This window comes from Pezoporus occidentalis, unplaced genomic scaffold (assembly GCF_034315485.1).
Source record: "Pezoporus occidentalis ecotype Australia unplaced genomic scaffold, CSIRO_AGI_Poc_V1 ctg101, whole genome shotgun sequence".
Classification (NCBI taxonomy): domain Eukaryota; kingdom Metazoa; phylum Chordata; class Aves; order Psittaciformes; family Psittacidae; genus Pezoporus; species Pezoporus occidentalis.
In genome coordinates, this window is record NW_026912791.1 from 1,365,310 (window position 1) to 1,385,204 (window position 19,895).

At 44.9% G+C, this 19,895-nt stretch overlaps 1 protein-coding gene across 6 annotated transcripts in view; it reads left to right on the forward strand.

Annotated features, from left to right (window-relative positions):
* Positions 1 to 18,226: 18,226 nt before the first annotated feature.
* Positions 18,227 to 19,895, forward strand: part of ZMIZ1 (zinc finger MIZ-type containing 1) — a 345,736-nt gene continuing 344,067 nt past the window's right edge. For 5 of the 6 annotated variants that reach the window (XM_062613382.1, XM_062613421.1, XM_062613417.1 and 2 more), the window contains exon 1: positions 18,784 to 18,928. The gene's annotated coding sequence lies outside the window, so the exon portion shown is untranslated. Of the gene's footprint in view, positions 18,417 to 18,783; positions 18,929 to 19,895 lie in introns of those variants that run through there. The other variant, XM_062613387.1, reaches the window with a different exon arrangement.

Below are 19,895 nucleotides of genomic sequence, written 5' to 3' on the forward strand. Positions count from 1 at the left end.
GCTACTTTTAAGTTATTTAAGTATAAAATAATTCTGAAAATGATTTAATTTTAGCAAACTTCCACCAGAAAGGAAAAGTAAAGCAAAGAGAGAGTGTTACCACTTTGTTTTTTGTCTCTGTGAAGTTATTGTCATGGGGGGAAAACCCCAACAAAATCACTCTTAGTTGAGGAGTTTTGCCTTTTCTCCCCCTACCCCCAGAGAAAGAAATATGCCTATTCAGTGAGATTCATCCAGTCTGTTTTTCAGTTGAAATATTCCCAGTAGTATTCAGCATGCACCATATACCCCAGGAATTTATTACGTGATGTGAAAGTCAGTCTCTCAGAAAATTAATAGGTTGGAGACAGCAGTAGCCAAAGCCAAGGTGTCCTAAACCAAGCATTAATCTGGAAGGAAAACATAACCAGCTGGAGATTCAAGAGCTGTGTTGCAGAGGTGCGTGTAGTTCCTAGAGAAGTGTATGCTCAAGTTCTTGTGAAATACACCATTTAGCACCTGCTGCTCTCCAGTCACATTCTTTCACTTCACTGTTCATATTTGCTTGCCTTTTTCTGATCTTTGCCATAGCTTTATAATTTTCAGTTCGCTTCACTAACAAGTGCAAACAGCATGCGATCAAGTAAGACATGTTCAGGAAAATGACAAGGAACATGGTGTCCTAGGCCAGGAGTTGCCTTGAGGAGCCAGGGAAGATTTAAACTATTTCAGTCATTGTCTTCTCTATATCCCTGTGGTGCCCCACACTGAAGGCCATGAGAATGAGCTGAGGCCTTTCTCTGTTACTATACTACCAGATAAGAAACATCTCCCCCTGAAGTGGGACTGGAAGGGGACATCCAAGTCATCCAAAGTGATCCCTGCAATGGTGCGAGAAGTATCCAATGACAGGAGGTTCCTCAGAATGATGACTCCATATCCTCAGTCAAGGAATTGCTTCCTAACATTCCTCAGGAAAAATAACGCCTCTAGTTAAAAAAACAAAAACCAAACCAAGCCTATTTATGATGTATCACAAACAGACAGGAAGGAGGTCAGAGGTACCATGAATACCCTGTGTCACTGCAGTAGCAAAGGACCTACTGAATAAAACTTCCTGTTAAAGACAGCAACTGCATTCAGTGTTATAGAAAAATCAAAAAAAGAAAAAAAAAAGGAAAAGGAAAAGCCAGTTTTAAATGGAAGAAAAATTTCTTGTTAGCCAGAAACTGGTGACCAGTTTAATTCTGAAGATGTCAGAAGGACGCATTGGCCAGGTGCCTTAAAGATGACAATGCCAGCCATGTCTTGGACCAACCAACTTCTCCTCTGATCCAAACACGTCTGCTAGGAGAGAAGGGTAAGGGCAAGCTATCCCATATGGTATGAAATAACCTGTCCCTTGCCTCAAGAAAGTGAGGGTGAAATAGTGTAACTACATAAAAAAATGGTGCTCCATCTGCCTGTCTTTTGTCCTGCAGCGCAAGGTCTGTTGCCATTATTCCATCAAAATGAGAAAGCAAAGGTCTAGGTGCCTGCAGAATTAAAATTTACAAATTATAGGTTGCAGAGAACCATGGGAAGTGGCTGCAGTGCATATTAAGGGTCTTTAGCTCTGTCAAAGACATCTATGCTCAACCAACTGTAGCTGCCTGTTATCCTGTAAGAGCTGTTGAGGTCCTTTTCGTACTTCCAGGCTTTCAGTAACAAAACTCTGCCCTGTACTTGGGGATCAGCTTGGGGGCATGTAACCTTCTGCAGAGTGGTGAGGTTTGTGACCAGCCTTCTCGTTACCCGTCTGAGCAGGGGTCAAGCTGTTGCCAAATTGCCACATTTCTTCCAAAAGATGAGGATGAACAGACAATGGTGAACATATTGCTTTATCAATACCACACTGATTATTTTAATGGCCATGGGCCCTTCTAGGTACCTCACAGGGAGTACAGAACATCACAGATATGGCAGCAGCCCAGCAGCTGACTAAAAATGGTCCTGGAGAACCCACTTATTCATGGATAGATGCATAAGCTAGCAGCAGACGCCCCATCATCCTTACTGCCATCACAAGTTGTAACTATGAGGACTCAAGGTAAATCCCTCCAGTGTTCAGCCACAATTCCCAGTCAATAGGAACTGTCCCGATTAAACTGAGAGTGCAGCTGATTGAATATTTGAAACTCCACTCAAAAGTAAATATTGACACGGTTTAAAGGGATTAACGTAGATGACTGGATTCTTGTTAAAAACTTTTTGAGATAAAAAAGAACCTTTTACAAAGTCTTCACAGTGTTATTTCCTGTGATAAATTCATAAAAGAGGGAAACTTGCTCTAAAACTATACGAAAATCTCATGTTCTTAAATACTTATCTTTAAATTACCAACTCTTAAAATATTAGCTCTCATAAAACCACATATCAAGTACCTCTGTGTGTGATTTATTAATGGACAGTAGATGATGTCACATTGGCAGCAAAGAGGTAAATAGATTAAATTTCACGAACCCATAATTTTTAGTGTTGGCAACATGAAGTTGTCTGTCCTGATTTTTACTAGTTTAGCTACCATAAAAGTAGCAGGAATAAATCCTGCTAAGTGCAGATTATGCATTTTGCTTCTCTGCAGCAGTCATCTCATTGTACAATGGGAACAAAACCTGTAACATCAGCCACAGAAGAGTCTTAGAGGGAGGGATGGAGGGGTGAGTGAGTGGATGGATGGATGGACGGACAGACAGATGGATGCATGAGGGCCTGGCTGCATGTTCCCACTCTCCAGTGGGAAGACCAAGTTGCCACCCCAGCGCCCATGACTCAGCCAAAACCAGCGGGTGGCTCTTCCCTGGCTGTGTGGTGGGATAGCCCCCATGGCAGCTTATCTCCCCATGCTTATCTCCCACTGAAGCTGGAGCCTGCTGTTTCCCCATGGCCATCTGCACAAGACAGCAGTATCAGCTTTGGCTGTTATACGATAGCCATAGCTGGGAAGAAAGAGTGTCCCTCCCACTGCCTCACCACGCAGGCAGGCAGGCAGGCAGGCAGAGCCAGGGCGAAGCCAGCCTGGCCAGCTTCAGATGCATATGCAACAAACCGCAGCACGCTCTGGCTGCTGGGGCTGGGGAAGAAGCCTGGGCTGTCAAAGAAAGTGGAGATAATAATAGATATATATCAATATTATGAAAGTCTTTGAAATCAAAACAACCTCAAAAGAAGCTCCCAGTTCTCTGCAAAAATCCTGGAATTAAATCTTTGGCTTAGTAAACAGATTCTTTTAGCAAAGCAAATTTAAAAATGCCACTGTGATGAACAATGTAATAAAAAAAGCCATCATATTATTCTTGAATGAGATTTAATAAAAATCAAATAAAAGCAATTATCTGAATTTTCAAAAGGATCACCTCTTCCTTCCCTGAGGTACGGAAGAGAATGAATTCAGGAAATCATTAGAATCAGAAACTGGCACTGCACAACAGAGCCACTGTTTGCTGTACAAAGACAAACAGAAATCTCCTCCCAGACTAACAGGCTCCTTGCTAAAGCTGTTGGAGTGGAAATTCCACCTATAGGTGAAGAAGGGTAATTAAAGAGGCACAAGAATTTCTTTGTAGTAGGGCTGGCTTTTCTACTCCAGAGCAGGCTCTGGCTTTTCAGGTATTCGTATTCTTCTTTATTCATACAGAAAGAAATTGGAAATTGGACTTATCACAATAATCAGAGCTGCCCACAGACCTCAGTACGCAGGTACATGTGAATTAAGAGCCATTAACACATAGCACATAGCACTTTGTGCTCTCGCTAACTCCTGTGTGAATCTATAGGGCCCAATTTATCATTTCCTTCACCTCCTGCAGCTGTTTAGGTTGATGGACAGCATACACATTTCAGTTGGAAAATGCACTTCAAGTGAAATCCAAATCTGTGAGAATGTGTTGATTTCAATGACATTTTCAAAGGCAGAGAGCAGAAATGCATTATTTCAACACTTTCATTCATTTTGATAAGAGGAAACCTTTTCATGCTGACTCATTTCAATTGCTTTTGTTTCCAGTGTTATAGTATACTAAGTATTGCAATATTAATATTACTGTTTAATATTTTGATGACAGCATGGTTTTTCAAATTTTTACAAGAAATCTTCAATGTGCCATGTTTCTTTTTCTTCAGATTCTGAATTAAAACAAATTCTGAAGTATAAATCTTACTGTCAAACTAAAATGTATAGCTAGATTAGGCAGTCAGACTCAAAGCAACTCCACTGACTTCAGAGGAATAGCTTTGGTTTGCAGCATTGCTCCAGGAGAGCAGAAATATGTCCTGTGTGTTATCAAGCACTTGTGGATGGGAATAGATTACATAAATGGGCAGATCTTACTCCGTTTAACTGATATTAATAAATGCTCTGGCCTCTGCAGAGGGAAGGCTGAAGTTGAATGCCACATTTTCACTGTGACTGTCTCATGGCTTTGCTGTACTCTTGGCCAAATCATTTAAGGCTTGATTCAGCCTTGCAGACCTTGGTCTTTATGTATCTCAAATAATACAATCACTTTTTCTATTAGCCTGAATCTTGCTTTGAAGTCAAACTCTCCATGGCTGACCTTTGGCAGCCCAGCAATTAGCAGAGTGGGCACTGATTTTAAACATACCAACAAGTTTTAGTGATCCCAGTCAAAACAATTTAAAAAGAAAGCATAACAGTGACCCAAAGAGGTAAACAGACAGAGAGAAAAGAGCCTCTGATCCTAATCTTGCACAAGTTGTATGTAAATGGTGCCTCAGGGAAGCTGTTGGACTGTGCAAGTTTCCCTGTTGAGCATTTTGTAGAATTTGGGCCTTAACTTCATGGTATGAAAGTGGAGAAAAAACACTGAAATGGAGAGAGGTTTCATTCTCCTCCCATTGATGCCCTGTGGGATTCATTGTTCAGCTTCCCTGAAAAGAAAGCAACAGCCTTCTTACTACATATGTTTTATAATACTTGGGATATAAATACTATTGGGCCAGACCACCAGATTTTTTGGTATACATTTTCCCCAGAGAAATAGCTAAGTTCTTCAGTAGTCTCAACAGCAAAAAGACTGAGAAATGCAGGCTCTTCAAATTAAAACAGGAAAAATAATCTCACTACAAGTGTCTATTACATGAATTACATGAATTCAGCTCTGGCAAGCTGTGTCTTCCACACACCTATAAACAAAAAGATCGTTCATATATTCTAAAAGATCAGAGTCACTTCCCTCCACCCTTTCCTCCAGATCAATTTAAACCAAGATAGGAGGGATGTTTAACATTAGCCTAAGAACTGGGTTTTCATCACTTTTTTTCTTTTTTACCATTTGAGAAGCCAGTTGTACTGCTTGTCTCTTCCCCACACTGTGAAGTCTCCCCCCTTCAGTCCCCGAGGGCTGATTCTAAAATACCATGCAAGGAGGCAACGCTGAGGAGAGGATGAGCTTCATTAGCACAAATTGGCCCAAAACTGGGACTTCTCTCCCCTGTGAAAATAATAGAGCAGTACAGGCAGCATGAGCATTCACACCTTCTCCTCACTAAGATTTCTTCTATCAAAGGTGCCTTGTGATTTCAGGACTTTGCTGAGGGTACCTTGTACTCCACTGATCTAATCTTCAAGTCCTACCAAGCCAGTGCAGGTTACCCAGAGAGGTTGTGAAGTCTCCTTCCCTGGAGATAGTCAAGAATACCCCTTGCTTGCTTTTGGACAGAATCCTGAGTAATGTAGTCTATGTGACCCTGTTTGAGCAGGGAGGTTGAACCAGATGGCCTCCAGTGGTCCCTTCCAACCTCAACCATTCTGTGATTCTGTGATAATGTTGGAGGTGTCACTGATAACCTCTGCACTCCCCATTGCATGAGATTATGCAGTCTGAACAGAAATAATTTTACTTGCTAGCTTCCATCTAAAAGTTTTATTCAGTGTATAAACAAAACCCGATAGTGGTAGCCATACAGCATATGCTATACATGCTTCCAGATGGGACTGGGGAAATTCCAGGTTTTTAAAGGTGAAGTGTATGTAGTAATACGAGGTCTTAAAGCCATTTCTATATATTGAGACTATTTTGGTCCCTACTGATCAGATAGAGTCTAACTAACTGCTGCATGCCAGCTGCCAAAGAAAAGAAAAGAAAAATTTCCAGAAAGGAAATATGGAAAAGTAGCATTCATAAAAAGAATTTCATCAAAAGTCAGGAAGACATTAGCTACTGCGTGAGCCTCTGTTTGAAATAAAACACAAAAAAATGTAGAATCTTTAACAATAACAGGAAATGAAATGGCTGCTGTTTCAGCATGTACACTAGAAAAAAGTGTATGCAGAGAGATTAAATAAAATCTCACAGCTAAAGAAATGGCTCAAATCATTACTTTTCTGCCTTTACATTTTCAAGGGCAAGGGAAAGTGGAGCAAGTGTAGATCTGCTTGGAACGATAGCACTATTATTCTTTAAAAGAACAAACACAGCAAACAAGTGTTAGTAGGCACCCTTTGTAACCCTGTATTGCGATACAGCACCTAGGAAATACCTGCCCGGCTTTGGATCACACTAGGTATGGATTTACAGGGCTATGCCTGCGCTGCAAAGGAACGCTCCAAAGGCAGTTTGTAGCAGGTTAAGGATGACATGCTCAGGTGGTTTACGTTCCATTTAAATGATGATGACTCAACATGGGGATTTAAAATATGCAGACACTGTTGCCGGCTTGTTGGAACAAGGCACTTAACAATGCAGTTTCTCCGTCAGGAACAGGTTCAGGAGCAGGTTCTGGTCACAAATCTGCTATTGATTTTTGAGTAAATCATGATGCTTAGACTTGCAAGAAGATCTTCTGTTGCTGGGTGTTTAGGTTGCAAATACCCAGTAATGGACACCTCCACTGCAAGCAGGCTTGAAGCAGCCACAGTTCATATATTCCAACAGCCCCTACTGTATAACCTGCTGTGTCAGCATTTCTTGTGCAAGACTCTCAGAGCAACCAGTTCATTTCACAACCACAACCTATGAAGTTCATTGATATGCATACATTAGTATTTACTAAGATCTACTTGTATTTAACATCATTTATTCATATTTTTCATGCAGGCTAAAAGAATAGCACAGATGTTTAATTTCTAAATAAACTGTTTGCTGACTGCAGATATTTTAATGTCCAAGGTATCTATATGAGACACTGTGGACATGATATCCAACCAAGGTAACAGTGAAACTCTTCTTGCTAAGGAATGTGAATGTCAGCTGTACCTGCAAACTGCTTTTGCTAATGTGATTAACACTGTTTTCATAAATTAAACACTGACCAGATGTATGCTTCACAAACAAATTTATTTTTCTCCTTGTGCCCTGTAAATCTTCCCCAAATGGAGGTATTGGGTTTTTCCTGCCTATACACACAGCACGTGGAAGAGCATCAGCTCCAAGGGACCTTACTGGATTGCAGACTTACTTGGCTTGGGTACTCCTGATGCTGGAAGCAAGTGTTTATCATACACGTTGCCGCTAGACATAAACATCCGAAAGACCTTTGAGTCCTGCATTAACACTAGTTAAAGCTTTAACTTAGCCTCACAATGCTGCTGTGCAACAAAGACAAGCTGAAATAAATTCCCTACAGACACACAGAAAATGTGCTCCAGCTGTAACCCAGCCCGCCCGCTTTCTATTCATGCCCACAAACCCCATATTCTATGGTTTTAGACATCCACCATCCATTATCTCAAGAACAGATTTTACTGAAAAATTAAAGGAAATTAATACAACAGATCACTGGTTTAGCAATATTTCTTTTATCAGAAAGACTGCATTTCTGTGAAATCCTCTGTACTCCCACAAGATTCTCAATTAACCTGTTACTGCAAATTGAACATTTTAAAATGACACCTTACCATCTTTAATCCTCATCAAACAAGAGAATGATAATTCCTAATAACACAGGAAATAAAAACTTTGAAAAATATGTCTATTGTTACAAAGTAGAAAATAGTCTGTCACAGACAGCTTTGAACACCACCAATTAAAAGCTGTATTTAAAACAAATTTGTACTAAATTGGATCAATTTTTATCATGTAGCTTTAAAATTGAGAGTGTTTTCAAAACCACACTTTAAAAAAAAAAAAAGGCACCTGAATCACATGAAGCTTGTTTACAGCATCAGGAAAACAACACTATTTCCCATCAACTGTAGTTCTAGTAATTTCTCTCCCCTATATTTTAAATAAATGCAGAAATATTTAATAGTTCTATTCTCAGAAGGAGGGGTTGTTTGTTTTAGATTTGGTTTTGTTTGATTTGATTTTTCAGACAGAAAACAATTGGCAGATGGCACACTCAAAAATACATTTTAAAAGCAACAAAAGAAAAATTGAGTTTCTGACAACTCCTTCAAGCCGAAGAAGTATTAAAGAGAGGACTAATTATTGTCCCAGCTGTGGTTGAATAGCCAATTTGAAACAGCTGTACTAAAAGTCTGCCTGAAATTAGCAGCTGGGTATACTGCATGGAGCATTAGGGAAGGGTTTGGAGGCTAATAGTGTAACCCTATGGGTATATTGAGGTTACAGGATATGTTTTTTTGTCTTCTGATACCCCAGAGTGTCCTACCTTTAGTATGAAGTGTGATGTCATGCTGGGATGCAGCAAAGGTCGGTGCTATGAACATAGAGCTTTTTGACCTATGTATATAAGGTTAGGTTTGTAAAAGTAACAATGTGTGGTTATGAGCCCTATAAATGCCTTCAAAGTTTTGCGGCAAATCCTGTGGAAGCTTTCTTTGGTGTCTTGGTTTAAACTGTGAGGTCTTGGTAGCTTAAAACTCTTGTGTTGGTTATCTGTTGAGGTGTCCAAGAGTGAAGATGGGTAGCTGTGTATGATCAAGTGGGACTGTAGCTGTGCCATGAGGGTGCCAACAAGCACACCTAAAGTCAAATAGATGGTAGTAATACAAAGCATGTTTCTGCATTAACTACAAGCCACGTTGATGCTTTTCAAGTGGTTTAAGTCTTATGAACGTAAATGCTTTTCAGTGACTAGAAAAACTAGTACTTGACTTAAGTGATTAAGTTCTCAAGCAATGTATTTTGAAATGGAAAGCTTTTCAGTAGGAAATACTTAGTAGTGCTCTGAATTCATAGTACCTTATTTTATGTTGCTGTGCTTCTTGAACAGCCCCTTGTGCTCCTGGCATAAGGATAACAGGCTTGTTCAAGGGAGCTGCTCAGGTTTGCTGTTGGAGGTGATTAAAAACAGCCAAACAGCTGGACTATGTTGTCCCTATTTGCTGTCTTGGTACAAGGAGATATACACTGAGTGTTTCTAAAGCTGCCTTTCCTTCATATGCCTGAAGTCATTAAGGAGCTGTTAATTCCCCAGGACCCTAAAGCCCCATGGAGGGCAGCAGCAACAGCTCTGGTGAGCAGCTGTGCTGTGGCACGTGTCAGCCTTGGACTGCAGCATGGGGCAACACAGAGGAATGGGCAGCTCCTGCCTGGTGCTGGGGAAGTGCTTGCAGGGAGGCCTGGGTGCTCCCCACAGGAAACCTGCAAGTTCCCCTCTTAAGATTTGAGGGTGGGGGGAATGGCTGGAGTCTAAGGGGAGGCTAGAAAAGAGGCAAAAAACAAGACAAAAGCAACTTGAGCCTGCAGCAGACAACTCTTGCATTAAGGCAGCACACCGTGCTGGGAGATCGATCCAAATCCAAGCAGTGCTGGGATATTGCCACTGACATATTCAGTGGAGTGTGATAAGGCCTCTGGGAGAGGGCGAAAACTGGTATTATTAGCAGACGATCACTACAACAGCAAAAAGAGAGAACAAATTCATTTCTCCTCCTGTCTTTCACTGGCTAAATGGGAAAAGCTGCAACATTAGGTGAAGAAAGTGGAGAAAATACTTGATCTTTAGTTTTAACGTACCATGTCAAGCTCTGTGTTTTGGGTTTTCCTAGATTTCTTAAGTCTGATAAGAGATTCAGAGAGAAACTGTGCCCAGGCGTGGCAGCTGTGTTTGATGATGTAGTGTCCTCTATTTACTTATTTATGCAAAAATTCCCTGTATTTTATTTAAAAAGCATGTTCTCCTGAGCCTCCTCCTCCTCCCCTTTCCCACTGCATTACATGACTGACAGTTTTGCCATGACAAATCCATGAATGTCTTAAAAATTTACCATGAAAACCCTGGAGCTTTAATTATTGTACATTTACATAATTAGTGCAAATACATGCAATTACTATGTGTACCTACACAATTACCAGCTACAATGATGTACTAACAATCCTTATTAAACTTTAGTGGGGGAGGGATGCATTGATTGTATGCATAAGCAACATCTGTAATTTCATCTTTCTTGCACTTATTTGAAATAGCCCTGAGTGTTTGGGCATGGGGGAGCTAACATGCTGAAAGCAGTGACCTACTAAAAGTAGGTCAATAGCTGTCCAAATTAGAGTTCCAGTGAGATGAAAATACAAGATAGATAGACATTCCCAGCCATGTTTCCAGGATGCAGTAGCTTCTGCAGTTAGTGCAATACAGTCAATTCTTGATTACCCATGGGTTAACCATCAAACTTGTAAGGTAACTGTGCTGCATCAGTACCTACATCCTCTATCACGTCTGTAGCTCAGCTGAACAGAAGTCCCAAATTCCTGTCACATCTGCACTCCTCCTCCAGTTACAAGTGTCTGCACGACTGGAGTCTTCATGACATGGCCCTTAGCTGCGATGTCTGAGTGTCTGCTACTGGAGAAAACCAAGTGTTTCCAAATTACTATATTATTTATTTTAATTAGTCTTTGAAGATTGGGGGGGGGGGGGGGGGAAGGGGGAGAAGTTTCAGCTCATGAATGCTCTCACTTGCAAAACATATGCTTCCTTTCTTTAGAAAGTATTACAATAAAAATCCCAAGCATTAGGAAGCCTGCTAATTCAGTAGTTCTTCAGACTCTTCTGTTCTCTAGGAATTTCAGTGGCCTTCTACTTTTCTTGGCTCACAGACAGTAAAACACAACAAATGATGCATTAGGGACCGCACCTCTTCCTGTTGTCTTAAGTTTTGCACTTATTCTCCTATTCAGCTGTAAGGAATTTGTTGCCTGTGGTACTTTTGCAAGACAGCCTTATTACAAAATTCGTCACTGCTCCCTCTGCCCAGTGTAGTCCCCTAAAATAGGAAGGAAAATTGTCTGCTGCTTTTTGTTTGTTTTCTTTCCTACACTTCACAGACCACAGTTCAAGCATCTTGCACATATGCATGTGTAGAGCCACACAGAAGAGCCTGAGTTTTGTTTTGGTTTTTACTTCTTAGAGAGTAGGAAACCATACTGTTAAAGCAGTGAAAAATTGGGAGGCTAATTGTTGCTGCTAAATGCAATAAAGAAATACTTTGGGCTCTCAGGCATATTTTATGACCAATATGGCAATTACTGAGTAAATTCCAATGCCCCAGAATGTTTATTTATGTAAACAACTTATGCTTATTCATATTTTATTATTTTTTATTTTTCCAAAATTATATTAATCATCCCTTGTGGTACAAAATACAGTTGGTTAGGAAAAAGTAAAAAATGCTAAATGGGAGAACCTGTTGAGAATCTAGTCCTAAGTGTGTTTAAGGCTACATTTTACTTAGCGTGATTAGCTGTGCCACAAATGTTCTGGCAAGGTCTGACATGAAGTAGTCTTCACTGTCCCTACAATAACATCTTATTTTACTCTTGTTTGGTCTCCTTTCACACTGTCAAGCTGGCTAATTTACAATAAAATCTCTCTCACAAATTCAGACCAGAATTCAAACTAAGAGTTCTCCACTTGGTGCTGGTGTTGTCATCTCTGTCTCCTGACTGGGTTAGATAAAAGCCAAAGACAAGGAAAGAAACAGGAGGATTTGAACTTCAACATTCATGTTCTACACATGGCTGCATTTGTTGTTCTTTAAATCTCATTACCTTTCTTCATTAAAGATCATTGAGGCTAAAAGAAGACCTGCTTACTGTCAAAATCTGGCATTAGGTAGTCAAGTGATAGAAAGACAGAGTAGTATCTACCATCTATGAAATAGACGTCTACACCATGGACATCCCCGCTAATATACCAAGTGAAATGCTTTCAAGGCAGTCGTACGCATGTCTGGTTTTGCATAAGGTGACTCAATTGCATTATTTGGAAAAAATTAAAAATAAGGTCCTGACTTTATGGTCATTCAAAATCCTTGGGTTTTTTTGTAAGAGCATGAGGTTGCACAGCACTCTGGCCATCTTCCAGCTTTGCTAATTATATTTTGCCAGAATACATTCCCCCTGAGTTTAAACTTGGATGAGGTTTTGTTTTCTTTTTCACTTTTCCTCCTGAAACTGTATGGTATAGCTAGAAACAAGTTTAATAACAACAGAAGTGGCTAAAGTCCCTATTTACAAATCTCAGTTGCAAAGTTTGGAAGTTATTTGCTTTATGGGCAAGGTTTGCATGAGTCAAGAGACTTCACCCCAGACCAAATTTTGATACGACAGTTCTTAAAGTTGAGAGATGCTTGGTTCTTGAATTTGGACTTTGGCTTGGCTCTGACAGGGTAGTGCCTTTATCTTCTTCAGAAGGAAAGACTATATGCACTGGGGTGACTAATGTTTATGTCCCCATAAAAGTATACTCTTGGAACTGTATAAATAGCATGTTTACAATGCCGCATTTCCTCAGCTCGCATATGTTAAGTCCCTTTTCAGTATGTTACAAGCACATGGCAAGCCTTCTCTTCCTATCCTTTCGGCTCTTTGTTTCTGTATTTAAGCTGTATCCTTGACTCTTGAAGGCACACATCCTGGATTTCAGTGATATCTTCCTACATCATATGTTTAAAGACTTTATTCTTTTTGCCAAACTAAGCAAATTGCCTTCCATAATCCAGCATGGAGTGCACGTGAAGGCCGAGTACAGTGTTGTTAACTACAGCTCTGATCTTTCTCAGAATATAGGCTAGACTTAACTGAGCCACAGGGGCAAGGCTGTCCAGTAGTTACACAAAGGCCATAGTGACTTGGGTCTTGTGTTTGCAAGACCAGACACCTGGTGAGTGTCTGTGTTGTCCTACTGTGGCACCCCAAAGAGCCCCTAGAAGAGCTTCAGACTTCTGAGTACATGGAACTGTTTGCAGAAGACTGTCATAAGTAGCAGCTTGGTTCAGAAAGACTGACCATAAAAAGAGGTGTGAGTGTAAATTCCCATAAAAGACAAGATGTGTTTCTTTAGTGACAGAAAAAAATGTCATGATGCTCTCTTCCTTCCCTGTTGCACTGAACCTCCTCTGGAGGAATCCAGTCCCTCATTTTAGTCACAAATGACTATGTGACTTAGGCAGTAGAGGTTGAGGAGGACCAAAGAGGGATCAAATTTAAGACAATATGTGAATGTTTTCAGGCCTCAAAAGGAAAAGCAAAGGGGAGGGGAAAAAAAAGCAACCCAAATCACCAGCCACTTCCCTCTTAACATCTCATAATTGTTTTCAATTTGTTTTTCTCAGTAAAATTGTTAACTTTTTCCTCTAGGACTCCAGTTGCATAACTGCAAATTTCCTTAATGTCTTTGCACAGCAATTTCATCTCTAATTTAAGAATCCAAATAAACCCCATTGTTTTTTTTTTTCCCCATACTATTAAGTAAAAGATAAAAATGGACATAGTTGTCAATAAATTGCACCAGTTTCTCACTGTGCATAGTGAAATGTATACAGCCTGACTGCAGCCTCACTTAAACTTAGTCTCACTTTCAAAGTGGTGTAATTTAACTGCATCCAGTAGTATTACTGCTGGCATCCTAAGGTGTAGTTGGAAAAAGACTTGTTCTCCTTCATTTTGAAGCATTATTAGCTAAACTTCAGCATAACTATTGATCTGAGCAAGCATTTGTATGAGATAAGCCCATGGGTTATGACAGAAGAGTAGATCAGAGGTCTGTGTTGATGGATGAACAGTTCCATGAGGGCTCAACGACTTCAGAACATGTGTTACTTGGGGAGCACCAGGTGTGCTGGTGCCATGCATGTGACTGTGACATGACTATTGCAAAGCTACAAGAAAAGCATGCTGATGTCAGACTCTACCATGAAATCAGCTACGCTCATAAGCAGTCTTTTGTGCATATTGTACACCTGCAGTCTGTGTTGTGCTTACTTGAGTTAGCTCTTAAACTAGGCAGCTTATTTTCTAATGGGTATAGCACCCAATAGCTCAGGGTGGACTTGGTGCTGTAAGTGCTTACTCCCTTTAGTCTCTGTGGTCTGCACTAAACACTATGCTGCAAAAAGCTGCACTGATAGCAGTTACCTGATAAAACTTGCATACAAGTAACCTGGATATGTCTAGACACAGTGTCTACATGCATCTCAATCAATTCCGTTTTCATTTCAGTACAGCATGAATTATGATAGTAAAACCTGATTTGAACTACAGCTGAAGACGGTTAGGGGGAGGTGATATTCTAGTTTAACATACAATCCTCTGGAGAAAAGAGTTCAGATCTGCCTTAGGTTATATAACAGAAATGAGGTTAGCAGATTTGGTCTAATCCCTTGTGGACAGGCCCACCACAGAGCATGGAATAATGTGGATAACTGTCCATCTGCCTGCTCGCTGATGGCTTTGCTACTGCAGCAGCACGACACTGTTAAGCCAGGATCGGAGATCATGCACTGAAGCTTGTACAACTTCTGTTTTAAGGCTAGTTACAATTCTTCTCAAAACTGTCAAGCACGCTTATTTGCAAAAAGCAGCCTGGTCTCTTAAAACAAACAAAAACAGGGCCTAATGCTTTATTGTGTTGCAAACACTGCTTTTGCTTTGCTCTGATATTGCAAGAGAGTTGGAAAATCAGGCTGATCAGCCTAATTGGGCACTTTCTTTCAGGGGTGCTCTTGGGACAACACCGAATAACCTAAGCCAGCCCTGTCATATATTGAAGCTCCTGACCCCCTTTTTTTCAGTTCAAGTGGCCAGTCCACCTTTTATGCCCCAGCAGGCAGTGACCTGGAACAGCTGTAAAAGTGCTTTGTTCCATGTCATGGATTAGCCCAGTCCCTGGCTGAAAGTAAGCCCATCAACATGGGTTAGAGGTAGCTTTCTAATTTCACGAATCATATCAGCACAGGTCAGAGAAAACTAAGGCACTCCTAATCTTCAGGGAGTTAGATTTAATTTATTTATATATATATATATACATACACACATTATAGGTAAACTGACTGCTGCTTTTGGGCCAAAACCTAGCGGGTGACCGATGTAGCTTGTGGAGGAAGTAGGGAATGTCTCCTGTGACTGAGAACACAAAGGGCTCTGTGGGCAGGTGTAGCAGTTGGGATCTGGCTATGACACCCATTAACACCTGCTGTCACTGCAAGTGCTGTCTGGTCTCTAACTGCAAGTGGCCGAAGGCTGTTGCAGTTGCACGTCCCCTGTGGACAGGTATTGCCTCCAGCCCCTTCAGTGCCTATGAACACTGTGAAGTAGAGCCCCATTCAGTGGAGGCAGGCTCAGAGAGTACAGTGGCACCTGCTACATCACCATAAACATATTTCCTTCAAGACCCTTATTTTCATAGCCATGTACTTATCAAGCAACTTAGTTTCTGGAAGCTGGGAGGGTGGTGCAGCTGGTAAATCCTGCACAATGTGGTGATGTGGAAAGTGTTCTGCAGAAAAGCTACAAAAACCTTGCAAAAGTAAATGTGTTATTACCAATCTGTGCTCTGTCTGGATGACATCAGTGGAAGTTATGCTTAAATACAGTGGACAGGCTGTGCCCTTGTAACTGCTTTGCTGCACAGATATGTTTAATTTTCCAATCCTGTATTTCTGTAAGACTGAATCCATGAAATGTAAAACCTATTGCTTGACTTTGCCTGTGTCCAGGGAGGAAGTTTTGACACTTGGCTAAACTGATTCCTTGGGGAGTGAAAAGGGGAAAATTAATTGTAAATTAATTTGCTATTAAGGTATGAGGCAATGTCATCAATGTGATTGTCAGGAAATAGCTATATTGCTACAGTGCCACCGTTGGTTGCTTATAAGGCTGCGTTTATTCAGCGCCTGTCTTAATAATGGGTATCAAAAGCTGCTCTGGAGTGGAATGACTTATGTGGTGCATTGACTAAACAAAATCCACTGATTAAATCTGTGGACTGCGGGTTAAAATCACAGGGGCTCGTGTGGCTCTCAAGGAGCGACAGCACACAGGAGAAAGGAAGAGGAGAAGGGATCACTGCTGGGGAACCTGACGGTGGCATCTTGGCCAAACTCTTGGCTGGAAGCACTTGGGCCCTCGCCTCTGGGACAGTGCTGTTCCCTAATTATGCAGCCCCTGAGGGCAAGGACCTTTGAAACGGGCTCTAAGTGACGGGTAGCCGGGCTCGTGTGTGCGGCACCGAAGAGCAGGGCCCGCGGCTCCCGCACCTGCCCCGGGGCCTTAGGCCGCGTCGCCACGACTACCGTTCGCTCCGCTCCCCGCGCCCCTCATGACGGCAGCGGCCCACCAGGTCCGCGGGGGGCGGAGGGGTCGGCCCTGCGGAGGCCGAGACCTTCGGCCCGGGCGGCCGCCGCGTCCCCGGGCAGCTGAGGGGAGTGATTAGAGCGGTACCGGGCAAGGCGCAGCGCGGGAGGGAGGGAGCCGCGTTACGGCGAAGCGGCAGCGCTCCCAGCCCGGGCGGGCGGGCAGCGTGCCGAGGGGCCAGCCGGAGCGGGGAAGGGGGGACGGACACCCGAGCGCTCGCCCCCTGCCCGGCCGCGGTGCCCCCTGTAGCGCCCCGCGGGGCGGCCCTGCGCCTTTAAGGGGCGCCGGTCTTGCGCGGGGCGGGCTGGCTGGCAGCAGCATTGTTCCCTGACGTCACTGGCAGCCTGTGCGGCGGCGGCTGCTCTCAAACTTGTCTTTGTTATTCGGCGCTCCCCGGCTGACACCACGGCCGCACGCAAAACACGGAGCCGGACCATCGCCGGACCGGAGGGACGCGTCGGCTGCCGGCTCCCGCCGGGGTCGGGGGGAAAGGGGGGCGCTGCCCACCCGCTGCTCCCCTCCACAGCCGCCCGGCAGTACTGGGGCGGGTGTTGTGCCGCAGCGCTTGGGGCGGCGGAGGGGCGCAGCGTCCGTGGGGTACCCCCGGTATCCACCGAGGCGGGCGGGCGGCAGGAATGGGAGAGCGACAGTAATTGTGGTTTTGGGGTGATGTAGGGTTTTTTTCCTCCTTTTTGTTTTCTTCTGGTGGAGCCACGACGTCGCAAACGAGTGGGGCGGAGGGCCAGGGGAGGGGACGCTGTCCTCGGCGGGGGGGCGAGGCAGCGGGCGGTGCAGCCCCTCTCGCCCCTTCCATCCCCGCGGCTGAGCCGCCCCATGCAAATCAGTACGTAAATGAGCGAGCGGCAGCCGTCGAAGGGAAGGGGGGGGGGGAGCCCCGCGGGGTTACCGGCGTGGAGAGCGGCGTGAGCGTGCGATTCCGGCTGCACGCGTTGTTATAAAAAATAATAATTAAACACCCCCCCACCCCCGAGTGATCCGACACCCCTTTAAAGTCCAGATCGTTCTCCTCCTCCTCCAACAAGACGAATGTGACCAGCGGAGAGATGCACTGTGCTATTTAAATTGCTTATCTTAATTGCATAATCTAACAAGCCCCGTTGGAGCAAGGATGAATATATTAGGCTTATTAACAACTCATCATAAAATATTGATTGTCCTGGAAGTGTTTTATCAAGGGGAAGAGAAGTCGAGGGAGATGTTTTTTAGCAGATCGGTGCTCGTCAGACAAGGACGGCTCCTTCTTCTTTTCTCTCTGGAAATTGGGCTGCCTTTCTTGAGGAGGAGAGGGGGGAACCCAATCCCAACCAAACCGGCCTATTGTTAGAGCCGCGGGACGCGCTCAGGGCGGCGGGGGGAGGGTGGGTGCGGAGAGAGGGCCAACCACCCCCCACCCCCCCCGGGCCGCTCCGCCCCGCAGGGCACCACCGCCCGGCTTCCCCGGCAGAGCCCTGCTGGCGGGCGGGGACTCCCGGGAGAGCCCCGCGCCTACCTGGGTGGCGGGAGCTCCGGGCTCTGAAAAACCAGCGGCCCCGAGGGACGGTGGCGGCAATAAAGACCGGGGGGGGGGGAGAAGAGGGGTGGCTAAAGTGAGATACCCCTCTGCTCCCTCCGGGTATCTCGGCGTTCCCGTGTCATCCCCCTGCCCACCCGGTAGTTCCTTCCATCCCCGTAAAAAAATCTCCCATGAAGGCGGTGGAGACGGAGGCACTGCATGCTTGAGAGCACATCGGATCCAGGGTGGTTTTCCCCTGTTTAATAATACAAAAATACAGAAGGGAGAATAGGTATTCTCCTGCTTTCGGTTTCCAGAGTGGAAGGGTTTCCGAGTGCCTGGTGTTCAGGAAGACTAAACCGAGATTCCCCGCCTTAAAATAGACTGTAAGACAATATTTGTATTTTAACTCGTATCTAAGATTTTTAACTTTGTGTAATTTGGGGGATGGGGGGGGGGGGGGGGGGGAAGGATGGGGTGGAGGTAAGAGCGAAAGGGAGAGGGCGAAAAGAAGAACATCCCTGTAGGAGGCAGCTCCCTTTCAGATAGGAATCTGGGACAGATTTTGCCAGCAGCCACAAAGCATGGCCCTTTGGTAATAGAATAGCCAATGTAATTTGACACTTCAACTTGCTGTGCTCTCTGCTAGTTGATTCACTTACTCACCCACTAACATTGAGCTCCTTTTCACTGTCTGTGGGCAAGGGGAAAAAGGGGGGGGGGGGGAAGAAAGGAAAAAGAAAGCGGGAGGGGGGTGGGAGAAGGAAGAAAGGGGGAATAAACAAAATCATATATTTAAAAATACCCGAGTAGAGCTGCAAATCAGTTGGGGTGAGAGGATTTTGCCTGCCTTCTTCCTTATTATTTTGCTGCTACAAGGCTGCTTTGCAATCTGTAGGTAAGTTTCGCGTCTATTTGCGCTCCCTGCTCGCACCTCCCCGTTCGCGGCCGGGCAGGGGTTGCGTCTCGGCGGAGCAGAAACAATGGAGCGGCCACGCTGGGGAAATAGGTGTACAGTGGAGAGGAAAAAAAGAGAAAATACGTATTTATTCTGCGAAGGGAGAAAATGTGCGGAGACTTCTTAAAGGGGCAGGCTGTCCCCGCCGAGGGAGTGGGGCGAGAGCGGGCTGGGAGCCGCGGAGCCGGGCCCGGCGGCGGGGAGGCGGCTCTGCCCGGGAAATGCCCTTCTCGGGCCGTCCGCGGGGCCGCGGGGGGACGCGGCCCGGCTCTAACTTGTGGCACCGCGAGGCGGGCGGGAGTCGGAGCCACGCAAAAACAAAGGGGCTGCGGGGGCCGGGGCGGCGGCTGCCCCCGGCCGGGAGGGCGCCCTCGGGGCGGGCTGGAGACCCGCGCCGGGGCCGGTGCTGCGGCCGCGGCTCGGGGCGTGCGTGTCCGGCTGCGCGTGTGGGGCTTGGGAGACGCGTGGGGGAGCTTGCGCCTGTGTTCCCGGCTGCGGGAAGCTTGCCTGGGTGTAAATTCCTTGTGTCTGGGTTTGGAGAGCCAGTTGGGACCGGGGCCTCTCTCGCCAGGCAGGAGGAAGGAGCAGCCCCCCTCCTTCACTTCTTCCCTCCCTCCCCCGGTGCATCTGTCCAGGAAGCCGTCGGGGCGGAGGGGAGGGGGCGCGGGGGCAGAGGGCCGGGGGGGGGACCGGCCCGGCCGCCGCTCGCCACCCGCTCGCCTGCCTGCCTGCCTTTGTGCGAGGGGAGCGGGGAAGCGGTTCTAGGGGCGGCTGGCAGAGCTGCTCGCGTGGAGAGGGGGAATGGCAGTCAGTTAAAAGACACTTCAGGAATGTAAACATAAAAATAGGAGCCATCCAACCACGCTTTTATTCCCCCCCGTGCCGGTCGGGATAGCGCTCCGGGCTG